The sequence below is a fragment of the Schistocerca nitens genome, chromosome 3 (assembly GCF_023898315.1).
Source record: "Schistocerca nitens isolate TAMUIC-IGC-003100 chromosome 3, iqSchNite1.1, whole genome shotgun sequence".
NCBI lineage: Eukaryota > Metazoa > Arthropoda > Insecta > Orthoptera > Acrididae > Schistocerca > Schistocerca nitens.
Window position 1 is genome coordinate 525,205,409 of NC_064616.1, and position 22,824 is coordinate 525,228,232.

At 42.7% G+C, this 22,824-nt stretch overlaps 1 protein-coding gene across 1 annotated transcript in view; it reads left to right on the forward strand.

Moving 5' to 3' along the window:
• The window catches only part of LOC126249647 (uncharacterized), a 275,730-nt gene that overhangs the window by 88,639 nt on the left and 164,267 nt on the right, over positions 1-22,824 (forward strand). The gene's annotated exons all lie outside the window — the stretch shown is intronic.

Genomic DNA, 22,824 nt, shown 5'->3' on the forward strand with positions numbered 1-22,824 from the left:
GAATGATTGGTCTCTGAGGTATTCAGTTTATATCAGGCACACACATACCGATTTGTATTTGCAGGCGTCAAGTTTGGATAACCCGTCGCAAACCATGTGCATTCTTCCAACACTCTTACAACGAGCTCACAATGTCTCATATAGTTTGCCTAAAGAGCTCACCACTTATAGACGCTGTTGACAAAAAGTGGATACCCCACCCTGCAGATCAACAGGGCACTGTCAGACCAAGTATCAGGAAGTGGATAAACAGGAGAACATGGCGGCAAAATCTTTCGGTTTTCTTCCTTTTGTTGGTAACATTTCGTTTAAAATAGCAAGAATCCTCTCTAAACTTCAGCGGAAAGTGTTTTTCCGTCCACCATCTTAGATTTCAGAGCTTTTTGGCTCAGTGAAGGACGACTTGTTATTGTAGAGAGTCGGAATTTACAAAATATCTGGTCAATATGATATCGCTTACATAAGACCGACCACACGTATTGTGAAAAAACGTTGGACTGGACATTAACGTTGCACTCACCTTTTGCAACCAAGCAAAAAATGGTTCAAATGGTTCTGAGCACTATGGGACTCAACTGCTGAGGTCATTAGTCCCCTAGAACTTAGAACTAGTTAAACCTAACTAACCTAAGGACATCACAAATATCCATGCCCGAGGCAGGATTCGAACCTGCGACCGTAGCGGTCCTGCGGTTCCAGACTGTAGCGCCTTTAACCACACGGCCACTTCGGCCGGCGCAACCAAGCAAGACCGCAATCCCCGAACTCAGTATTTCTAATGGAAACTGAATGGCGTATCATAAAACAATGATCCTGACCACAGCAATACCTTTTTGGGACTCCATTATTACAGAATCCGTAGAAATGCGCCTGGCGGAAAACCTGATGAACCGTGCCGTCATAGCGGATACCAATTGGACAGTACATAGAACCGCATCACCTCCACTATTCACATCGATGACGACAGAGGGCACCATCGGCCGCGGCGAGCGGTAATGCACAAGACAGCTGAATTTACGGGTTCCACCAGTAAGGGCACTGACACCGGGAAGTGTGGTCTGTATGTCAACTTGATTTTGATGCATGCACAGAATATTCACAGACGACTATATATTGCGAAACGGAGCAAGTATTCGGCAGTCTTTCATGGCTCACCTGAAGATGAATGACAGGTGGCCTGTTTAAATATCGTGGGGTCTACTAAACGACGCCCGGCTACAGTCCTGAAATTTGTTTGAATATCATCTTCCTTTCAGCGCTCCCGTGTCCCCTACAAACCACGTCCAAACCGTCACCCCACTCAATCTTTTCTCTCAAATCCCCTCCAAAAGTGAATCCTTAGTACCACTCCTAACATCACTGCTGTAACTTTCACCACGTGTTAGAAAATCACCCTCTCCCTGCACACGCACAACTGAAAACACACACACACACACACACACACAGAGAGAGAGAGAGAGAGAGAGAAGAGTGTATGTGTGTGTGTGTGTGTGTGTGTGTGTGTGTGTGTGTGTGACACAAACACACACACACAGAGAAGAGTGTATGTGTGTGTGTGTGTGTGTGTGTGTGTGTGTATGTGTGTGTGTGTGTGGGAGAGAGAGAAATAAACCTCCAAGAAACGGCATTGCACTTACAAATACTGCATTCGCGAGGTTGGCAAAACCCACAAAATATTGGAACACCAAGCAGCACTACACAACACAGTAATAAGGGCAAATCAGAAACATCTACTTTGACTTTGTGCATAATATGACTTGTGAACTGAATCACCACCGAGGAGCCTTCATCAATAAAGCGAAACGCATCCGGGGGTAGCTCCCTTAACTTTCAGTACACTTAAGACAAGAAAAATCGAATAATTCTTATAGCGGCTGATGTGGTAGGTGGATTTCCAAACAAACTAATCTACGGAATTAACTTAGATGTGTGCGCGACGTAGCTTAACAGAAACACGGTTGGTTGACATACTGGCACACCTAGGTTCGTACTAAGCTACATTATGCCTCATCAACATAAAAATAATGGGGGCCGACGCATTCTTAAGTCATACCTTACAACCCGCGCTGAGGACGCACTAAGGTAATGACGTAACGAGTCATTGTGAACCGAAGATTCCATATTTTCCGGTGCCACTACACGCGAACAGTCTCAAGACAAAAAGAAATTTAGAAAGACAGATAGTTGACTGCATTCTGCGCATTCTGTGGTAAGCTGCTCAGTAACATGTAAGCGCGAATGTATAATGCCATCTCTGTCGCATTTAGGACGAAAGTAGAGTAGCGTTAGAAAATGTGCTGCAACATTTTTCGTGAGAAACGTCAAGATGTGTGCAGAATTAAAAAACAATCGTCTTCTTTTTCTTGTGCCTTTCTGGTGCATCGACGCGAGGGCAGCATGATTAGGAGTGGATTTGTCATGGTTAATTTAAGGGGTGGCCGGAAGCTCTTCCTGTCCCCCCCCCCTTTCCCCGATGCCCCCCCCCCCCCGTCCCTGAGATGGTATAAGTATATCCCACTGTCCGTGTGTAACTTGATTCACGTGAAAGAGTGCCAATGTTTTTCTAAGTGTTTGCAAATCGTGTAACTGAGGCAGGACTTGGGTACCAGCCCGGTATGAATCTACGAGGATAAGGAAAATCAACTAAAAACGCATTCAGGCTGTTCGGCACACAGGCTCTCGTTGTTACTCCGGATTCGATCCGAGGGCAGCCCTCCTGCCCGAATTGTGGAAGCGGCTTGTTAACACACACATCTGGGACGGTTGAAATGTGAAAAGAAACAGAAATTCTATTTATCTGGATACATTAATTACAAACACAGCAGTACTTACGGGCCATCAGATTTAAATTCAAATGGTTCAAATGGCTCTGAGCACTATGGGACTTAACATCTTAGGTCATCAGTCCCCTAGAACTTAGAACTACATAAACCTAACTAACCTAAGGACATCACACACATCCATGCCCGAGGCAGGATTTGAACCTGCGACCGTAGCGGTCCCGCGGTTCCGGACTGAGCGCCTAGAACCGCGTGACCACCGCGGCCGGCTAGATTTAAGTTACGGCAGTTATGAAGCATTAGTCTACAATACTGTGTTGCAATATGAAGTATCACAAATACGGTTTACAGATTCTTTTCTCGACCGGAGAACTAAAAGAGACTTCATTTGATTCTTACTGCGCTTAATGTTAGGGGCGAAAGCACGTAGAGCTGGAGAGAAGTGGCAAGTGGCATAGTATGTGCCTATGAACTACAAATGGCAGCGTGGTTAGCAGTACATCCAAAAAAGTTGACACAACACACTTTTGTCAACTCTGTCTCTCTCGGTCCTGGCAGTGGAATAATTTTAAAAATGTCTCCATATCCAAAAGCCCGAGATATACGAGGGGTTTGCAGAAAGTAAGGTCCGAACCGTAGCAAAATGGAAACCACAGCAAGTTTTATATGCAACAGTCAGCTACACCTTGCTGCTTGAAGGAAATGGATGACAGTTACTCCATGTTTGGTTGCACAGAATCAGGCGAAATCTCTCGGCAGGCACGCATACTTGGCGTAACACACAATTATCAAGACGTCTATACGTTGATGTGGCAAAAGTCATGGAATATTTCGTAACATCGTGTTGGTCCTCCTTTTTCCCGGCGTAGTGAAGCAACTAGATATGGCATGGACTCAACAAGCCCCCTGCAGAACTAGTGAGCCATGCTGCGTCTATAGCCATCCATAATTGCGAAATTGTTGACAGCGCAGGATTTTGTGCACTATCTCACCTCTCGATTATGTCCCATAAATGTTCGATGGGCTTCACGTCGGGCAGTCTGGATGTGCAAAACGTTCGCTCGTATTATCCAGAATGTTCTTTAAAAACTTGTTGCGAACAGTTGTGGCCCAGGAACTTGTCATCGTTGTTTGGGAACATGAAGTCCATGAATGGGTGTAAATGGTCTCCGAGCAGTCGAAAATAACCATTTCCAGTCAGTTATCGGTTCAGCTGGACGGGAGGACCCAGTCCACTCTATGTAGACACAGCCCACACCATTATGGAGTCACCATGAGCTTGCACAGCGTCTTGTTGACAACCCGGATCCATGGCTTCAAGGAGTCTGCGCCACATTCGAACCCTACTATCAGCTCTTACCAACTAAAATCGGGAATCAGCTGATCAGGCCGGACTTTTCCAGTCACTTAGAGTCCCACCTGTATGGTCACGAGCTCAGGCGATGTCATGCTGTTAACAGAGACACTCGCTTCAGTCGTCTGCTGCCATAGCCCACTAACGCCATATTTCGCCACACTGTACTAACGAATACGTTCGTCGTATGTCTCACAATGATTAATGCGGTTATTTCACGCAGCGTTGCTTGTTTGTTAGCACTAACAACCCTACGTAAATGCCACTGCTCTCGGTCGTTAAGTGAAGGCCATCGGTCACTGCGTTGTCTGCGGTGAGAGGCAATGCCAGAAATTTGGTATTCTCGGCGCAAACGTGACACAGAAGATCTCGGAATATGGAATGCTCTAATGATTTCGAAATCGAATGTTCTATGCGACTAGCTCCAGCTCACATTCCGCGTTCAGAATCTGTTAATTCCTGTCGTGCGGCCATAATCACGCGGAAACCTGAGTAGAAATGACAGTTCGGCAAATGCACAGCCTTTTATACCTTGCTTACGCGATATCACAGCTATCTGCATATGTGCATACCGCTATCCCATGACCGTTTTTTATCTCCGTTACGCGCTTACTGTGCATTCAGAACTGCGAAGTGCAACATGAAGCTCTCGACAGCCATAATAGGAACACTGCCCAACGCGGCTGTGTAACGCGTCATGGGATTTTCATCGTGAATTCAATTTCGTGACCAACTTACTTTCTGGATACCCCTCGCATTTCCGATATCGTTCTTCAGTTTCGATGGGGTTATATGCCCGCGGGGTATTCGGGCGCTAGCACACTGGGTCCAGAGGAGGAGGATGAATTAGAAGCGTCCGAGGGCCAGGGCGGGGCGCAACTGGTGTTGGGCAGTAGCAGGCAGGCAATCACACGTGAGACAATGTGAGGCGGTCAATAGGCGCCCGGTGCGTCACTAATGGAGCGCGCGCCTCCTTTGATGGCAACCCGCGCCACAGCCGATTGACTTCAGCACAGCCGCCTATAAAGCACGATGAGCAGCTGCCTCGCCTGCGCCTGGATGGGGGACTTCCGCCTATTCCACTCGGCCACTTGTCATATCCTTGTTGTACGACTAGGACACCCATAACTAAGTATGCTACTGTGGATATCAAACAGAAATCCGTTTTATTGGTGATAACTGTTTCATAGGCGTTAGGCCATACTTCTAGGAGTAATTCTCTGATTAACGTTTCGTCTTCCAATGCTTGAGACGTCATCAGAGCCTTTAACTACTCAAAAAGCTCTTACAGTATCAAACAAGTTCAGCAAACTGAACAGTTTATATAAGTATTCAAACAACTGTCGGACGTGACGTCATCAGACCTTGTGGTTGTAGTGGAGAAGTGTTGGCGCTGCTTGTTTTATTTAGCACTAATGCCTACATCTTGTGTAATTTTAATCCTCCTTTTCTGTCACACTTGTTATTGTACTTTTGCTTTTCTATATACTCTCTGTACATCCTAGCGTAGTAGCGATTAGATCTTGATGAAACCACAGTATCAGAGAAACGCATTTGATGGTTCCCTTGTCACATTACATGATCCGATACTGCTGATTTATCTGTATTACTCATGTAACAATAGCTCTTGAGTTCCTTAAGGCGGGTGTTAATGGGTTTTTTGTAGTTCTTTGGTACACCTGAGAGCAAGTGCAAGCGGTTTTGTATACTTGTGATCTAGCAAGCAGCTGGCGTAGGTCCTTGGCAGTGATCAAATAGTCGGATACCGTTCTTGTTGGCTTCAAAACTGCATCAATACCGCGTTTTCAGAGTACTTTGCTGATACGGTCTGTGATAGTTGTGGCAGTTTATACAGATGAAAGGAAAACTTTCTGTTAATTTCGTTCATTTTCTTCATTAGAAGCTCTATACCTTTTAGGCTGTAGTGCCCTATTTCTCTTTTTGTTATAGTAGTCGTTTCTTCTGAAGGCAGCTCGTTGTCCACCTGATTCGTAGATTCTTCTGTACTGGTCCACAATTGTTTTCATAATTCCCCTCTTTCGGGTGCGATCGTGACTGAAATTTTTGTTAAGAAATCTATCCGTGTCAGTGATCTTTACATAGCTTTTTGCTCTAAAGTTCTGTCGTCTTTTCTACGTACCTGTACATCCAAAAATTGAATTTCACCTTTCTCAAAAAAAAAAAAATGGTTCAAATGGCTCTAAGCACTATGGGACTTACCATCTGAGGTCATCAGTCCCCTAGACATAGAACTACTTAAACCTAAAAAACCTAAGGACATCACACACATCCATGCCCCAGGCACGATTCGAATCTGCGACCGTAGCAGCCGCGTGGTTCCGAACTGAAGTGCCTAGAACCGCTCTACCACAGCGGACGGCTCACCTTTCTCGTTTCCATTGTGAAATTAATATTACAATTAATGTTATTTAGATGACTTAGAAATTCTGAGAGTTGTTTTCTCCATGAGTCCATATAAATGGCATCTGAAGGGCCGCTTCTTCAAATTTTGCCTCATTAAAATTCGCTACAACTGTGATGAGTGGGTTCCCTACAGCCAAACCATCAGTTTGCTCATAGAGTTTGTTGTTCCATTGAAAGTAAGTTGATGTGAGATTGTGTAATGGGAACTATCATATTCTTGGCAAAAATACTTTTCAGCTCTGACATCAAGTCATTAAAAAGAACCGCACTAAATAGTGATACGATATCAGAACAGACCATAATATCACTTGAACTCACCCTGAAGGATTTGAGTTTTTCGATAAATTGACCAGAATTTTTAATATAAGTGTCAGATTTTTCTATAAATCATTGTAGGAGAGTGACTAGATGTTTGGCAGTCGCATAGATCAATCAATAGCGCTAACAATTAGTCTGAATGGCTTTCTAGGCTTGAGAATTCTGTTTTAAGTACTCCATTTGCTTCCATTTTGCTGTTAAGTGCTAATTTTCCGACTTCAGCTTCCTGAACCGCAGCGATTCGGCTTTTATGGAAGGGAAAGCGAAAGAATTTCAGAAACGTTCCCAAAAACAAAAGACAAAAAACGAAATTTAGTTTTTCCTGAAGTATTAAATGCTGCTGTGACATTTCGATACGCACTTAACGTTCTTTTCAGATCATTTCAAACATGCATTTCCTGCAGAGGCAGACCAAAGGAGTCTGATACACGGTTAACAGCAAATATTACCAGAACCATTAAGGGAATTAATTAAGTTGTATGTTTAATATTTGCCAGTAATTAGGTGTATTGACAATGATAGTAATGTTTATATCTGTCAAGAATTTAACGTTCTTCCCACATAGGACAGGCTTTAGGCACTGCATTCTCTTTTAAGGCAACTGCAAACAAGCGTTCGTAGTAAAGAAGAGACCAGGCAGAATGAGTCTCTTAAGCAGTTTCCAGAATCAATCTCGTAAGTAGTTTACGTGAAATAATTTCAGAATTACTGAGGAAATGAAAACCTGACAATTTAATAAATAATAGGCAGTATTTAGGTGTATTTTGAATGCTGACAACTTTTTTATCTACTAGAGAACCGAGATCTTTCCTGGAAAGGTGTACAGATGGCCAAGCAAAGTATGTGTCTGACAAACAGGGATGTCCTGTGTCATGTTGTGCTTCGAAAGAACGTAAACAAAGCTATTTGCGTAATCGGAGGTAATAAAGTACACAGCATGAACCTGAACATATTATATTCCATTGTACTCTTGTCTTTGAACAAGAAAGATGGAACAATAAGGAACAAAAAACCACTGCACACATTTCACTTCAAATTGTTCAAAATTTCACTTGTGTTTTTCCAGGTATGACCTTTGTTACGTCATTCTGTGCAGTGATATGATGGTGGTTTACTATGGGACTTACCTCAAGTAAAATGTTGAATTTTCTCGTTATCAAGGACAAGAATTGCAACATTCATTAGTTTCAATGTAGTGCAGTTTAAAATCATGGATACTGGGTGCTACCTTCAGTGGTTCCGCACATTATTCAGTTTTATAGCTTAGGTAATATTCACAGTCTATACCTGAAAATTACTCGTAAAATCAACAACGTGCAGTTCAAATGGTGCAAATGGCTCTGAGCACTATGGGACTCAACTTCTGAGGTCATTAGTCCCCTAGAACTTAGAACTAGTTAAACCTAACTAACCTAAGGACATCACACACATCCATGCCCAAGGCAGGATTCGAACCTGCGACCGTAGCGGTCTCGCGGTTCCAAACTGCAGCGCTTAGAACCGCACGGCCACTTCGGCCGGCACAACGTGCAGTAGCTATTGAAATTTTCTGAGGCTATTTAACAATTGAACGTCTTATTGACCATTTACGTTTACCATAAGACGCAACTAAATGGCTAAAAACACATTTGACGTTGAATATGGAGAAAGGGAGAATGACAGTGCAGAAGGAAATAAATAAATAACTCGTAGTACAATAGCTAAACAACCGGATCTACTCCCAATAAGTTCTTTATACTATTAAATGAACATTTTCTGGGAGCACTTAGTTTGAAAATGCCTTTTCTAACAAAAATATTTCATTCACATATGACCTATCACACGGCGTGAACCAGAACTCGATCGATAAACGTTCAGTTTTGGTATAAGGGATCCACGGTTTCGCGGGTATGCGATACGTGTATTTATTTCCATTCGTTTACGGTACCTGCTGTTGACAGCTCACTGCACTCAAATTTTTATTCGGTACCGCTTGGCAGGCCGGGATGGCCGAGCGGTTCTAGGTTCCAATCCTGCCTCGGGCATGGATGTGTGTGATGTCCTTAGGTTAGTTAGGTTTAAGTAGTTCTAATTTCTACGGGACTGATGACCTCGGAAGTTAAGTCCCATAGTGCTCAGAGCCATTTGAAAAATGGTTCAAATGGCTCTGAGCACTATGGGATTCAACTGCTGAGGTCATTAGTCCCCTAGAACTTAGAACTAGTTAAACCTAACTAACCTAAGGACATCACAAACATCCATGCCCGAGGCAGGATTCGAACCTGCGACCGTAGCGGTCTTGCGGTTCCAGACTGCAGCGCCTTTAACCGCACGGCCACTTCGGCCGGCCAGAGCCATTTGAACCGGTACCGCTTGGTTCGGTATATGATTCTGTCTTCTGGCAGTGTTTCTTGTGAGTTAACAGCGATACGGGTAGGTTCACTGATGAAGAGTTGGCCGATACACACCTCGTTTATGGTTTCACTGAACGCAATGGAAGAACGGCACAACGACACTACGCTGATCTGTTGACCGCAGCGACGGTAAACGCGTCACATCGCTTTTGCAGTTGGCGGTTGTATAACTCTGTGTATTGTGTTGTACGTTGTGATTATCGCATGTTGCAGGCTTCTTCAGTGTTGTGATGATATTTTCACACAAACAAGGATTGCTACGGAAACAAACCGAACAAATAATTATTACATTATTACTCTGTTACGAGGCGCAGGTGACCGTGGATCCTTTACACCAAAATATTCAGCTGGTACCCTTGAATGATTTCTGAAAGTTTGAGGGTTCATCCTGCGCATCCATAGAACATTGTAAATATAATGGGTTTGACTTGGGTCTAGAGAAATTAATAAAATATTCGAAGAATATTTCTAATTCCTTTGAAAATATGTAATTAACATCAGTGAAATTTTTATAGATAATAACCGATTACTGATGATCGCATGCAAGAGACAGAAAAATGTATAGATAAAATAAAATGAAATAGTTCAGTTAGTCTGGAATTTATTGAATTCTTTCCCTTGTAATTACGGAAATATGCAAGGAAAATATTGCAAGCCACCAGTATTCTATCAAAGTCTCAAGTACACTGAGATCTCTGAGTTTGAGTAGTGATTGAAACCGTTTTTCGCTATAGTAGATGAATGGGATGTCGGATTGCTTGTAATCTGAGACCTTCATCCCACATAAAGGTGATGTGGATACATATTTAACAGAGTCCATCACCGATAGTAGCTGATTAGAACTAAATACTGATGACATTAATTTCTTAATATTTGTGTTACATTTCTGTGGACGAACGCCACTCTGCGGTAAATTTTAGACCCACAGAACGTAAACTGTATACTTACCTTTCTTGAGAAACGCTCTATCTTTAACAAAAATATCTGAACACGACTATTACCTACGATATGCAGAGCCGAAGAGAAGTAAGAAAGCCTGGGGTTTACCGTCACATTAAGACGAGGCACAAGCTGGGATAGGGCAGGGAAAGCGGCTGTCCCATATCAAGTGAATCATCTCGGCATTTCGGCATTTGACTTACATGGGGTGACGCTCGTCTGGTGTGAGACGTTCCCGGCTGGGGGGGGGGGGGGGGGGGGGGCAACCGCACAATAACCCTGGGTTCGGTTTGGGGCGGCGGTGGGGTGGGTTGCCTGCTGTGGCCTGTTGTAGGGTTCTGAACCACTTAGGGCTACGACGGTACGAAGCCTCTTCATCATTTGTAGGCCCCCGGTTTAATACACACACACACACAATACACTGCCCCGTCGTTCCCACCTCTACTGCCTGTTGCCCCCACCCCTCCCCCACATTATCACCATCTTTAAACTGTGGAATGAAATACTTTTCTTGGAACACTTTTATTTTTAAACTGGTGAAAGATGAATGATATTTAGTTGTGCGTGTGCGAGCGAGAGTGCCTGTGTGTGTGTGTGTGTGTGTGTGTGTGTGTGCATGTGAGTATGTTAAAATCAGTGAAGAAGGAATTCGTGGTGCATAGCAAAAGCTACTCAAAACTCCTTCTCAGGTAAGAACTGTCCACAGTGAGGATACACACTTCTTACAAAAATACTTATCCTGCATTACCCCTCTCGATCGCAGCACTTGCTTGACCTGCACACTGTAACCACATTTCAATTCAACCAAGTTAAAATGTGTGCACTATACTTACTGTTCGTAAATCGCATGATCGCTGCACTCCTTACTTCCGAACTGGTAGAAATTGGAATACTTCAGGCTGTTAATGTTTTGCGTCTGACCACAGCCACTAATAGTAGGAATAATAACAATAATAATAATACTGTGTACAGCACTATAGTAGCCCTTATTTAGATACTGCTGTGCCATGTCCTCAATTAATTCAGTTATCTATTTCGATGCGAGTAATGTGGCAATTTCTGGACTACTGCACGTACTATCTACAACTTGGAGAAGAAGTTTTCGTGAGATATTTATCATTTGTTATGTGTGTGTCTCACTTTTATTATCAGCAATGTACGGGACTAACCAACCACAACATGTGTGTGTAATGGGTGGACTATCTGAGGAACCTGTAACCTCCACCGCATTAGTGCTACTAATCGAGAAAAAGTAATTATTGGTAATTTATATAATCAGTATTAGAGTCTTACTAAACTGTCATAATTGTGATGAACTTTTAAAAATAATTTAGTTTCGTGACTGAAACAGAATGGAATAGTTTAATTTTTACCCCTCGGAATATTTCATTCTATCCCTCAGGGTGTAAATACCTCCAGGTTGGGAACCACTTGGGTAGTAGGAATTTGTCAACTGTCAGCAAGGGCTATTACACTTCGAGTACATTCACTTCCAGATATACTGCTATAAACTTCACAATTAAGGGACCAATATTGCAGTCTGATGAAAGAAACGATATTGACACATCAGGTCTGACGCTGACCCATGAAAGAGAAGAAGGTGATGTGACGTTCATTTTACGTAGAGGTAAAGGGAAAACACATTTTGTGAGATAATTTTAACTGCATTTAGTTACCTTCGAATGTTAGAAATTACACCAGACTAAGTTAAATATACCCTTCATGCCACAGACCTGCAGTTTATCCATGATAACGTGCAAGATACCTGACGAAAAAGGATACACGTGCTGTTAGTTGCCTTTCCACATCAATGTACTGTGCTATGGCTACACACCTGCACCGTTAAACACAATGGACGCCTGCCGTAAGAAGTAAAACAGCTGTCACTACTCTTACGCCATTGGGCGCTGATGACCACGCTGTTTAGCGCCCGAAAACTTCAAACCACACACTCTTACGCCATAGCTCAAGAAAGCTCCCGGCTCGAATAAACAATATAACGAAGCTTGATTAAGCGTGATCGCGTTCACTAATCTCAACAGCTCACCCGTTTCCATAACGTGACAGTGAATAGTTATTCATTATTGTAAGGGGGCCATCAAAGTTTCAGTTTGAGTGCGCTGTGCAGCATATATGCAACACAGCGCAATTCCGATGGGACTGTATGAGCACCGACATGCTGGCAAGGCGCTGGTGGGGCCTTCGAATGGAAACATTTTGATCGCGCATCATCAACCAACCCCCATTGGTAACAAAATCTAGATGAGCCCATAAATCAGTACCATATGATGCCCGTTATGGTTCAAAATTAATTTTTTCACTGTCTAACTTCCCAGTTTGGTTGTACTGAAGGAAAAAATATCTTTTTTCTAAAACTTTGACTGATTAGGAAATGAGAGATAAATACCCCTTGAACGCTGTGTATCGAAAAACGAAAAATCACTTAAAAATCTCATACATTTATATAGAATATATTCTAGAACCATATGTGGTTAAACAATATCTTTATTATTTTCAACCTGATTGTTGGTGTTAATGTAATAATTAAAACGCTCCATAACACTACCACGTTAGGTGTTTCATAGATAAATATGAAGACAAAATTACATTTTCTGACAAAACCACTTATTCTTTGACGAAATATCTTTTTTTTTTTTTTGAATTTTAAATTCATGAAGATACTCGGTTCAGTTTTAAGCATATATTGCTTTTGACCCTTGTTGTCGGTGTTGTTGTTGTTGTTGTCGTTGTTGTTGTTGTTGTTTTGGTCTACAGTCTTAAGACTGCTTCGATGGAGCTCTCCACGCTAATTCTCCTATGTAAGCGTCTATATGTCTATATAACTACTTGATCCAACATTAATTTGAACGTACTGTAGTCTAATCTTGATACCCCTCTACAATTTTTGTTCCTCCTCAATAACCCCTCCATTACCAAATTGGCGATTATTTCATGCAAGTGCTACAGCTCGGCTCACTCTGACCCTCTACTTACACGGCTGGCTACGGATCTATGACCCCTCAACCCCTGAACCATCGTAACTGTGAAGTTAGAATTCATCCGTGCAGTAGCTCAAGAAAAATTATGAAAAACTTAAAACAATTATGAAATAAGAGACATCCAACTGTACTCACTTTGTCATTGCTCGGGCTTCAAATGACAAAAGGAATTTGCATTAACGCCTCGTAGCTCAGAACCAGATCTGCTGTTCTCGAAGCGTGCTGTCGAAAAAAAAACAGACCATGAGTGGCGACGGCAGTCATTAACAAGTTACATCTTCCTGATCAGCACAATGAAATCTTTCTAACCTAATTACGAGTCTCCTCTATACCCGACGTTCATAATTTTAATAGTAACTGAAATTATTTCCAATTATTTAGCTGATAGTCAGAAACAGTAGTCACGGCGTTAGTACCATTACAAAGTAAGTCTGTATGACTTTAATCTGTTACGATTAAATTAATTACTCATCTGCAAAATTAGCCTATGTTGTACTACTGTGAACATTTCGGTGGCTAAGTATGCAGATACTGTCTGGAAGTGTCCTCTATTTGATCCGAGGCAAGCATTTAAAAGCGACATGTGCAGTACTTCCTGCTGTTGGATCCGGTCTGTACACCCAAGTGCTTACTGTATACACAGTGGAAAAATCAGTTCATGTTCACCAGAAATTGAAATCTCTCCCAGTTATCCAGCAAGCACATTAGGCCATAAAATGACCGTCCATAGCTCCCAATACAACAAATTACATTTCCTAATATATCATACACTGCTAACTGTAGGTAAAGCTTTAAATCGTACTTTCAAGCTCAGCTAATTAAAATGCTTCCTCATAATGCATTTCAAAGACTTTCATATTCTCAGATTAATGTTTATTCAATAAATTCTCAGATATGCCGAACAAGTAAAAAAAGTCATTTAAATTGATAATGTAATGTAACATCTGCGATATTCAAGCAAATACATGCCCACTAAAGTACATAAAGATAATTCATTTGCTTTTATAGACCAGTATTTCAGGTGATAATAGTGAAAGAAGCTACGTTTTACTGATCATTTTCTGTGCTTCTGATGTGCAGAAGTCGATTTTCATTAGTCCCTCACATATTGCTGCGAGAGCTATTTCTTTTCCAAGGTCCGATCGGTCACGAAATTAAAAGCCAGTAAAAATTCGATGGAGCTTTGGAAAGATGTGTTGTGCAGTGTCTTCATTTTTTCTGTCGATGGCGTCACATCGAACGTTTCAGTTCTGAGAGTACAGTGAATACGTAGAAATGACAACTACAGCAGAGTCTCCCATCAAGAGTGAAATTCACGCTATCATTCGATTTTTTCACGCTGAGGGTTTCGGCCAAATTTCATGCGGCCCACATAAAGCAACTGTCTCGTATGACGGCAATGTGCAGCAGTGAGCAGGCACATTGAAGCAGGACGTTCAGACGTTGCTAACGCAGGCGTCAAGGAACGGAATGAGCAACCGACGATCTTGCTCAGCGAGTGGATCAGGCAATTCTAGGAAACCATCTACGGAGAACAGTTCAGAACAGGCGAAGAGGAATGTTGTCATCAGGCATTGTCCGTCAAGAAAATGCTCGGCCTCGCACTGCAGCTGCAACAAAGACGATTCTACAGCGTTCTCGATGGGGAGTGTTTCATCACCCACCATACGGCACGGACTTTCCTCCCTCTACTTTCATCTCTTTGCTCACATGAACCGCTGGGTACGAGGACAGCATTTCAGCACAGACAACGAGCTGCAAACCATCGAAGACAATTGGCCTAACTGACAGGCAGCTGCCTTCTCTGATGAGGGTACTGGAAAATTGGCACCATGCTATAACAAATGTATAAGTCAAATGTCTAAGTCGGAGCAGCGACTAAGTAGAGAAGTTGCTGGAAGGTGTAGCTAAATGTTCGAAATAAAACATTTCCGATTTTCACGGCGGTTTCCTTTTCGCGACTGATCGGGGCTTTAAAAAGTAGTTCTCGTATTTTGGCTCTGCTGACAAATACTTCGAGAGATTCGAGATAGTTGGTTACTACTGAGTCCTTCAGAATCGACAAACTGTGTTTTGTCTGTAGCTAAACTTTTTTATGGCTGCTGGCAAATTACTGAAAATGTGTCTGTTAATAATGAATAGCTTCTTATAGACCAAAGTAGGTGCCTTTAAGTACTGCAATGTAGATTATTTTTATTCCTAATATTGACTTTAAAATCTGAGGATGGGCTCGAAATACGAGTATGCTACTTACAACATTCATTACGGAGAATATATGCTCAGTACATCTGATTAATATACGATTTGGTTTCAGTACGGTTCTGTAAAAATCTCTTGTACTCATTCCATAAATAAGTCGTATTAAGGATTTTGAACTCGAGAAACTTTAATTAGGCTTGGTCAGTTCTCATACTTAAAAGAAAATGAAATTACGTACGAAAGTATAGCTTTATGATGCTAAAATATCCATGTAATGAATTCATCCCGCATTCATAAAAAAGTAACTGCGTGACTTAGTTTTACAAATAACGTAATGAAAAATCATTAAGGAATACGACAGGACAAACGTGAATCACGTTTTGTGGCAGTTTACGAAGTTAAATTTTAGTTTTCCTGACGATGGCATGAAGGGCTACATTCATCTTCGGGGAAGGATTTTATTTGTGACCCATGCACGTTGTAGCCATAGAAATATCATATCCCTCCCATAAATTCCGAGCACGGTGTCTTAGCTTGGTGATATATATGTCACGCGGAGACACGTTGATCCTCGGCTCAGCGCGACCTGACCTGGCGTACTAAAGAGCCTCAGCCAGCCTCCCATAAAAATGCCACCACCATCACTTCATCTCGCTCCAGAGAAGGACCTGTTGCATCTACAACGTCGTATATTAGTAATTTATTGCAATTAAGAAATATGTTTCAATTATTTTGTGCACATGAAAAATTTGAAAACACCCAAAGGACGAAACTTTAAAATTCATCACCTCGAAAGAGGAAGCAGTGTGTCTTTTCTTCTTCTTGTTGTTCTTCTTCATCTTCCTACACAAAATAAGAAGCAGGCTACTGCTAATATACCGTAAGTGACCGTCATATGCGGTAGCATATTATAAATGGTTGAAATGACTCCCACCCACTGATAATCATACACAGATGACTACGCCCTCTCGCGAGCGCCGTACTATGTCATACCATTTAAAGATGCAAGTTACACATTTAAAGTAGAGTATTTCAAAGAATGAGGAAGTTCAGTATTAACTACTACGCCTACAGTAACATCTACACGTCATAAACCATCGTGTGCTGGGTGTCAGCGTATTTCGTGTTCAGCTGTCTTTGCCCGTAGTTCCTGTAACGCCCTTATCATCCCAATCACGAAATGTAAATGAAAGAATATCGGTAAACTGTTACATAAATTCTCCTTTCTGAGATATCATCAGCATGGAAATTTCATGCGTAAATGGAAGGACGCCATACTTGGCCTGACTTGACTTAGCGTGCATGATTCCGGAATCTCAACACTGATCATTCTCATGTTGTGCCTTCTGGCATCTGACACTGTGTGTCGTCGACCATTTTTGTGATGCTCTCCTAGTAAATTAATTAATCAATGAGAAAACTGACATTTCCTCTATGAATGGTTCGCATCTTTAGTATTCATTCTACAATAATTCTGACTCACGAACTCTACTCAAAAACCAGTCGACAGAAGGTTTTGCACGAAACCTCCTTCAGTGATGAATTATACAAGTAGTTGCTAACTAGCTCTATTTGGTCCTTGCACCTTGATTTGTTTCGGACGTTTACCTAGCTATAGGGAGGCTGTAGTAGTTTCAACATGTAATCATATACACTCCTGGAAATTGAAATAAGAACACCGTGAATTCATTGTCCCAGGAAGGGGAAACTTTATTGACACATTCCTGGGGTCAGATACATCACATGATCACACTGACAGAACCACAGGCACATAGACACAGGCAACAGAGCATGCACAATGTCGGCACTAGTACAGTGTATATCCACCTTTCGCAGCAATGCAGGCTGCTATTCTCCCATGGAGACGATCGTAGAGATGCTGGATGTAGTCCTGTGGAACGGCTTGCCATGCCATTTCCACCTGGCACCTCAGTTGGACCAGCGTTCGTGCTGGATGTGCAGACCGCGTGAGACGACGCTTCATCCAGTCCCAAACATGCTCAATGGGGGACAGATCCGGAGATCTTGCTGGCCAGGGTAGTTGACTTTCACCTTCTAGAGCACGTTGGGTGGCACGGGATACATGCGGACGTGCATTGTCCTGTTGGAACAGCAACTTCCCTTGCCGGTCTAGGAATGGTAGAACGATGGGTTCGATGACCGTTTGGATGTACCGTGCACTATTCAGTGTCCCCTCGACGATCACCAGTGGTGTACGGCCAGTGTAGGAGATCGCTCCCCACACCATGATGCCGGGTGTTGGCCCTGTGTGCCTCGGTCGTATGCAGTCCTGATTGTGGCGCTCACCTGCACGGGGCCAAACACGCATACGACCATCATTGGCACCAAGGCAGAAGCGACTCTCATCGCTGAAGACGACACGTCTCCATTCGTCCCTCCATTCACGCCTGTCGCGACACCACTGGAGGCGGGCTGCACGATGTTGGGGCGTGAGCGGAAGACGGCCTAACGGTGTGCGGGACCGTAGCCCAGTTTCATGGAGACGGTTGCGAATGGTCCTCGCCGATACCCCAGGAGCAACAGTGTCCCTAATTTGCTGGGAAGTGGCGGTGCGGTCCCCTACGGCACTGCGTAGGATCCTACGGTCTTGGCGTGCATCCGTGCGTCGCTGCAGTCCGGTCCCAGGTCGACGGGCACGTGCACCTTCCGCCGACCACTGGCGACAACATCGATGTACTGTGGAGACCTCACGCCCCACGTGTTGAGCAATTCGGCGGTACGTCCACCCGGCCTCCCACATGCCCACTATACGCCCTCGCTCAAAGTCCGTCAACTGCACATACCGTTCACGTCCACGCTGTCGCGGCATGCTGCCAGTGTTAAAGACTGCGATGGAGCTCCGTATGCCACGGCAAAGTGGCTGACACTGACGGCGGCGGTGCACAAATGCTGCGCAGCTAGCGCCATTCGACGGCCAACACCGCGGTTCCTGGTGTGTCCGCTGTGCCGTGCGTGTGATCATTGCTTGTACAGCCCTCTCGCAGTGTCCGGAGCAAGTATGGTGGGTCTGACACACCGGTGTCAATGTGTTCTTTTTTCCATTTCCAGGAGTGTAGTAACGAATTTTTGCATCCGAATTGCTCAGGACGTTACATTACATACGTTTGGTTTTTATGTGAGTAGTTACTGGACATTACCCATAAAATCAGCCACCATAAGTTAAACACATACATACATGTACGGTGGTACTGAGAGCATCAAATAAGTTTATTAAATCACCGAAAATATTATCATAAAGGCCACCATAATATTATTATACTCTACTCTTATTTCGCACAATAACAATAAGACGTACGGGTATCCGAGCCTGGACATGTGTTCGTTGGTATTTCATCCCAAAACACCACTTCCTGCTGTAATCGCGAAGTCTCTTGCTGTCTGCTGTTGTAGCCGGAGAGTGTCTAGCTACAGTTTTCGGAATCACAGTCACAACAGAGAGGTGGAGCCCTGTCGAGGAACTGGTGCTGCCAGAACATCTTGAACTTGGACATGTAGCGATAGACTGTCTCTGATAATTTCTGTTGCGATTATAGTTTCATGAGAAAGACGTTTGATACTACTTCTCCATAACGAATCTGATTCTTGATTTTGGTGTTAGGTGTATAAAGGGCGTAGTGAAGTATTACTATTTGTGTTTCACTTACACTGCTTGATCAGTCAAGGCATCGATTATACTTCTTTCCTACAGTGATTATGCACAAAGACTACAGCAGTGCTCTCATTCTGGATTTTACGTTAGCTGGCTGTTTCTAAGATACAGTTTGCTAGGTAATTTCGAATTTTTTTTATATAGTGCTTTAATAGCATTGGGAAATCTTATGGAGAAAATCACTGCTGGAATTATTGCACACCTGGGATTTTTGGGTTCAAAGAATGAGGACTATGCTGTTCCACAAAGTAAAATATGTATCATTATGAGAGACAGGGATTTATAGAACTCTAAGTGAAGATTTTTAACGATTTTGTGGAGGCGTCTCCAACTTTTTTCAAGACACACTAAATTAAAATCCTTAAGACCTGACACCACGATGCAGTGCCTGTAAGTGTATTGTTGCAGAGCGAATAAGTCATAGCATCGCAAAATGTACTTACTTCCATACTCCTTCCTGCCACGGTGATTCTTGTTCTGGAGCTCTGCAACGTATACCTACTTATTGGTACCCAAATTTTTCTTATTTGTACTCTCTTTACAGGTCTAAAACAGATGTTTACAATGTATACTTGATTGAAGATAGAAAATACATAATAGCATATTTACAGATTTTAAAGCTCAAGCTGTCACAATATTTTCCACAGTATATTTTCAAAAAATAGCGTTAGAAGTAAATTGAACGTTTTTGTTGTCAGTTCTCACTGTTTCGTGAATTTAACCAGAAACGAAACATAAATATGAAAGTACGGATGTTTTCAAAACCTACAGATTTTTCTGTGTGAGTTACATCAGCTTCTAACTCAAAATCACACTCCGAGAACCGTAAATTCTGATTCTATGTAATTGCAGGGGAAAAGAGGCGTGGTTAATGCGGAGTCGAATGATGGTGAAAATCATCGATCGGTCAAAACATTTTCCTCATAAAACCATGGCCTTGTAGGAATTTGCATCACATTGGAACAACCGAAATAAAATGTTCAAACGTACCTACGTTCTGTATTTCAATTTAAAAAACCTACCTGTTACCAACTGTTCGTCTAAAATAGTGAGCCATATGTTTGTGACTATTACAGCGCCATCTATCACAAAGCGAAGAAAGTGGTCCAACTAAAACATTCATATTTCTTTACGTACTACACGAAAATGTAATAAAAATGGGGGTGTCCTACCTAAAAAAAAAAAACGCAGTTGATATCCGTTTGACCTATGGCAGCGGCATCTAGTGGGCCAACCATAGCGCCATGTGGTTTTCCCCTTCAAGCTAGACGAGTTTCGTCCTTTGTAGTTTTGTTTGATGCTTATTTCGTGAGATATTTGGCCCGGTCACTATCAATGGACCACCCTGTATAATGCAGAACTTTTATTGAAAGGTGACTATACCACACTAGGAGCTCCATCGTTGTCTGTCATCGTTCTCTACAACAAGGTTATCGTCTTCATTAATATTCATCAAAACCCTACCCTTCCTCTGTTTTAGGGCTACAAGTATTACAAAGTTCGGCTGAAGATTTAATAGGTGTCTCCAGTCAACTTTCAAGAGGCTGTTGTGGGGACTTAAGCAATATGAGACAACTATAAAGAGTTTGAGAGCAAACATACATGCATTAAGATTAAAGTTCGTTTTCTTTAACATTGTGTCGTTATTTATGAGGCAATATATCTTTTTTTTGTTTACAAATACAGCAACGCAACGTTTCCTCTCGGAAAGATCCTCCCTTATTAAAAATGATTTTTAAAACACAAAGTCTGCTCGTACTTTAACCGTGGTTCAAACACGTTATTGTTTGTGAGCCATGAAAGAAGAAATGTTAGGGCCTATATTTTTAGATTTGAATACTTAGCTGTTTACTAGGATATTTGCTTCTTAAGTTTATATAAGGAAAGATGAGAGATTTTCCCTAGAGCCACTGGGTGCAAACATCGTGTATTTTTATCCAGACTTTACAAGTAAACTGCGCACGGACCATTATCTGTACGTTTGAGGAAGTTAGTATACTACCGAGTAGTTAAATTTTCCGCGAAAGGAATTTTTATATCTTTTGTGCATAGGGATCGAAAGGCAAAGCAATGTTTGTGTATTGAACCGGGAACCTAGAAACGACGGAGAGGCTTCGTCCCGCCGTAACTGTGAGTGGTTCACAAGCCCACAACAGGCCACCACAGTCCACCCACCCCACCGCCGCCCCACACCGAACCCAGGGTTATTGTGCGGTTCGGGCCCCAGTGGACCCCTCCGGGAACGTCTCATACCAGACGAGTGTAACCCAAATGTTTGCGTTATAGAGTAATTATGGTGTACGCGTATGTGGAGAAAGTGTTTGCGCAGCAATCACCAACATAGTGTAACTGAGGTGGAATAAGGGAAACCATCCCGCATTCGCCGAGGCAGATGGAAAACCGCCTTAATAACCATCAACAGACTAGCCGGCACACCGGACCTCGACATTAGTCCGCCGGTCGGATTCATGCCAGGGATCGGCACGCCTTCCCGCCCGGAAAGCAGTGCGTTATGCGGCACGGCTAACCGGGCAGGCTAAGTTAGTAGTACAAAAAAATAAGTTAAAACATCATGGATGATGCCTCAGTTTTCACGCTTCTCAGTATTTGACGTCATACTCTTGAACAATGTGTCGTACAGTGACATATTTTTGTAAGTACGTTCAGCAACGTCTGTGGATACTGTTCGCAAAAAGTGTTGCGCGTAGAGTTAGTGGTAAGGAAGTAATAAGTTTAATCTTGTTTCATGGTGCGGCAGTTGTTCATGAGTTGCTCCCCCCCCCCCCCCCCCCCCCTGGATTGTCTCATACCAGAAAAGTGCAACCCGAAACGTTTGCGTTATAGAGTAATTATGGTGTACGCGTACGTGACGTGGAGACAGTGTTTGCGCAGCTATCGCCGACAGAAGCAGTGTTCACAAGGATACATTTGAAACGTTTGCAGTTGATGACACTTGCCTAGTCTCTGCAATTCAGGTTTTTGAATTTCTGAATTTCAGGATAAGCTCACTTTGCTGTTTATTCCTCGTGGTAGAGAAGCTGGTGAAATCTAGTTCCAAATCTCCATCTTCTCTTCTTTGAAGTATATTCCAGCTTCACTCCTAGTGATAGACCACGAGTGGCTGATAGCATCCATCGTGTTGTCCAGCGTAGTTCCTGGAGAAACTTGGTTGACAGCTACATGTTGATGTAGCCGCTGGCAGCCAGTTCTTGTCGACTTTGACAGGTGAGGGAGGCGAAATAGCCACCCAGATCGCCATATACCCATCATATATGATGAGCCTTCTCTCCACCGACAGGAAATTCAAATGGTATAGTTTCTTTTTACAGATATCCGTACCGAACATAAAACCAGTATTCACACACTGTAAGAAAATTCACGCGTCACACGGAAAAGTTATATAACTGAAAAATGCATGCTCGAGTTACTCTGTCGATGACAACTCATTACTTGAAGCCTAAGTCTTCAGTCGGGAAAGGATTTCTTGTGGTACACAAATAAGAAGTTCATTTTATTTTCTTTATTGACCGTCACCATTAATCAATAAAGGAACTGAACTAACCGGAATTGAAATACTCTGAATTGTATGTGAAGCTTGATGTGGTGGACAGCCATATTGTAGTGATATACGACACAGACTTTCAGTGTTAACGTAGGAGAATCTGAGAGGCGAAATCAGAAGTGCTAGATGACACAGTGTACATACAATCAAAACACAGATGCTACTCTTCTGGATCCTACAGGGCAC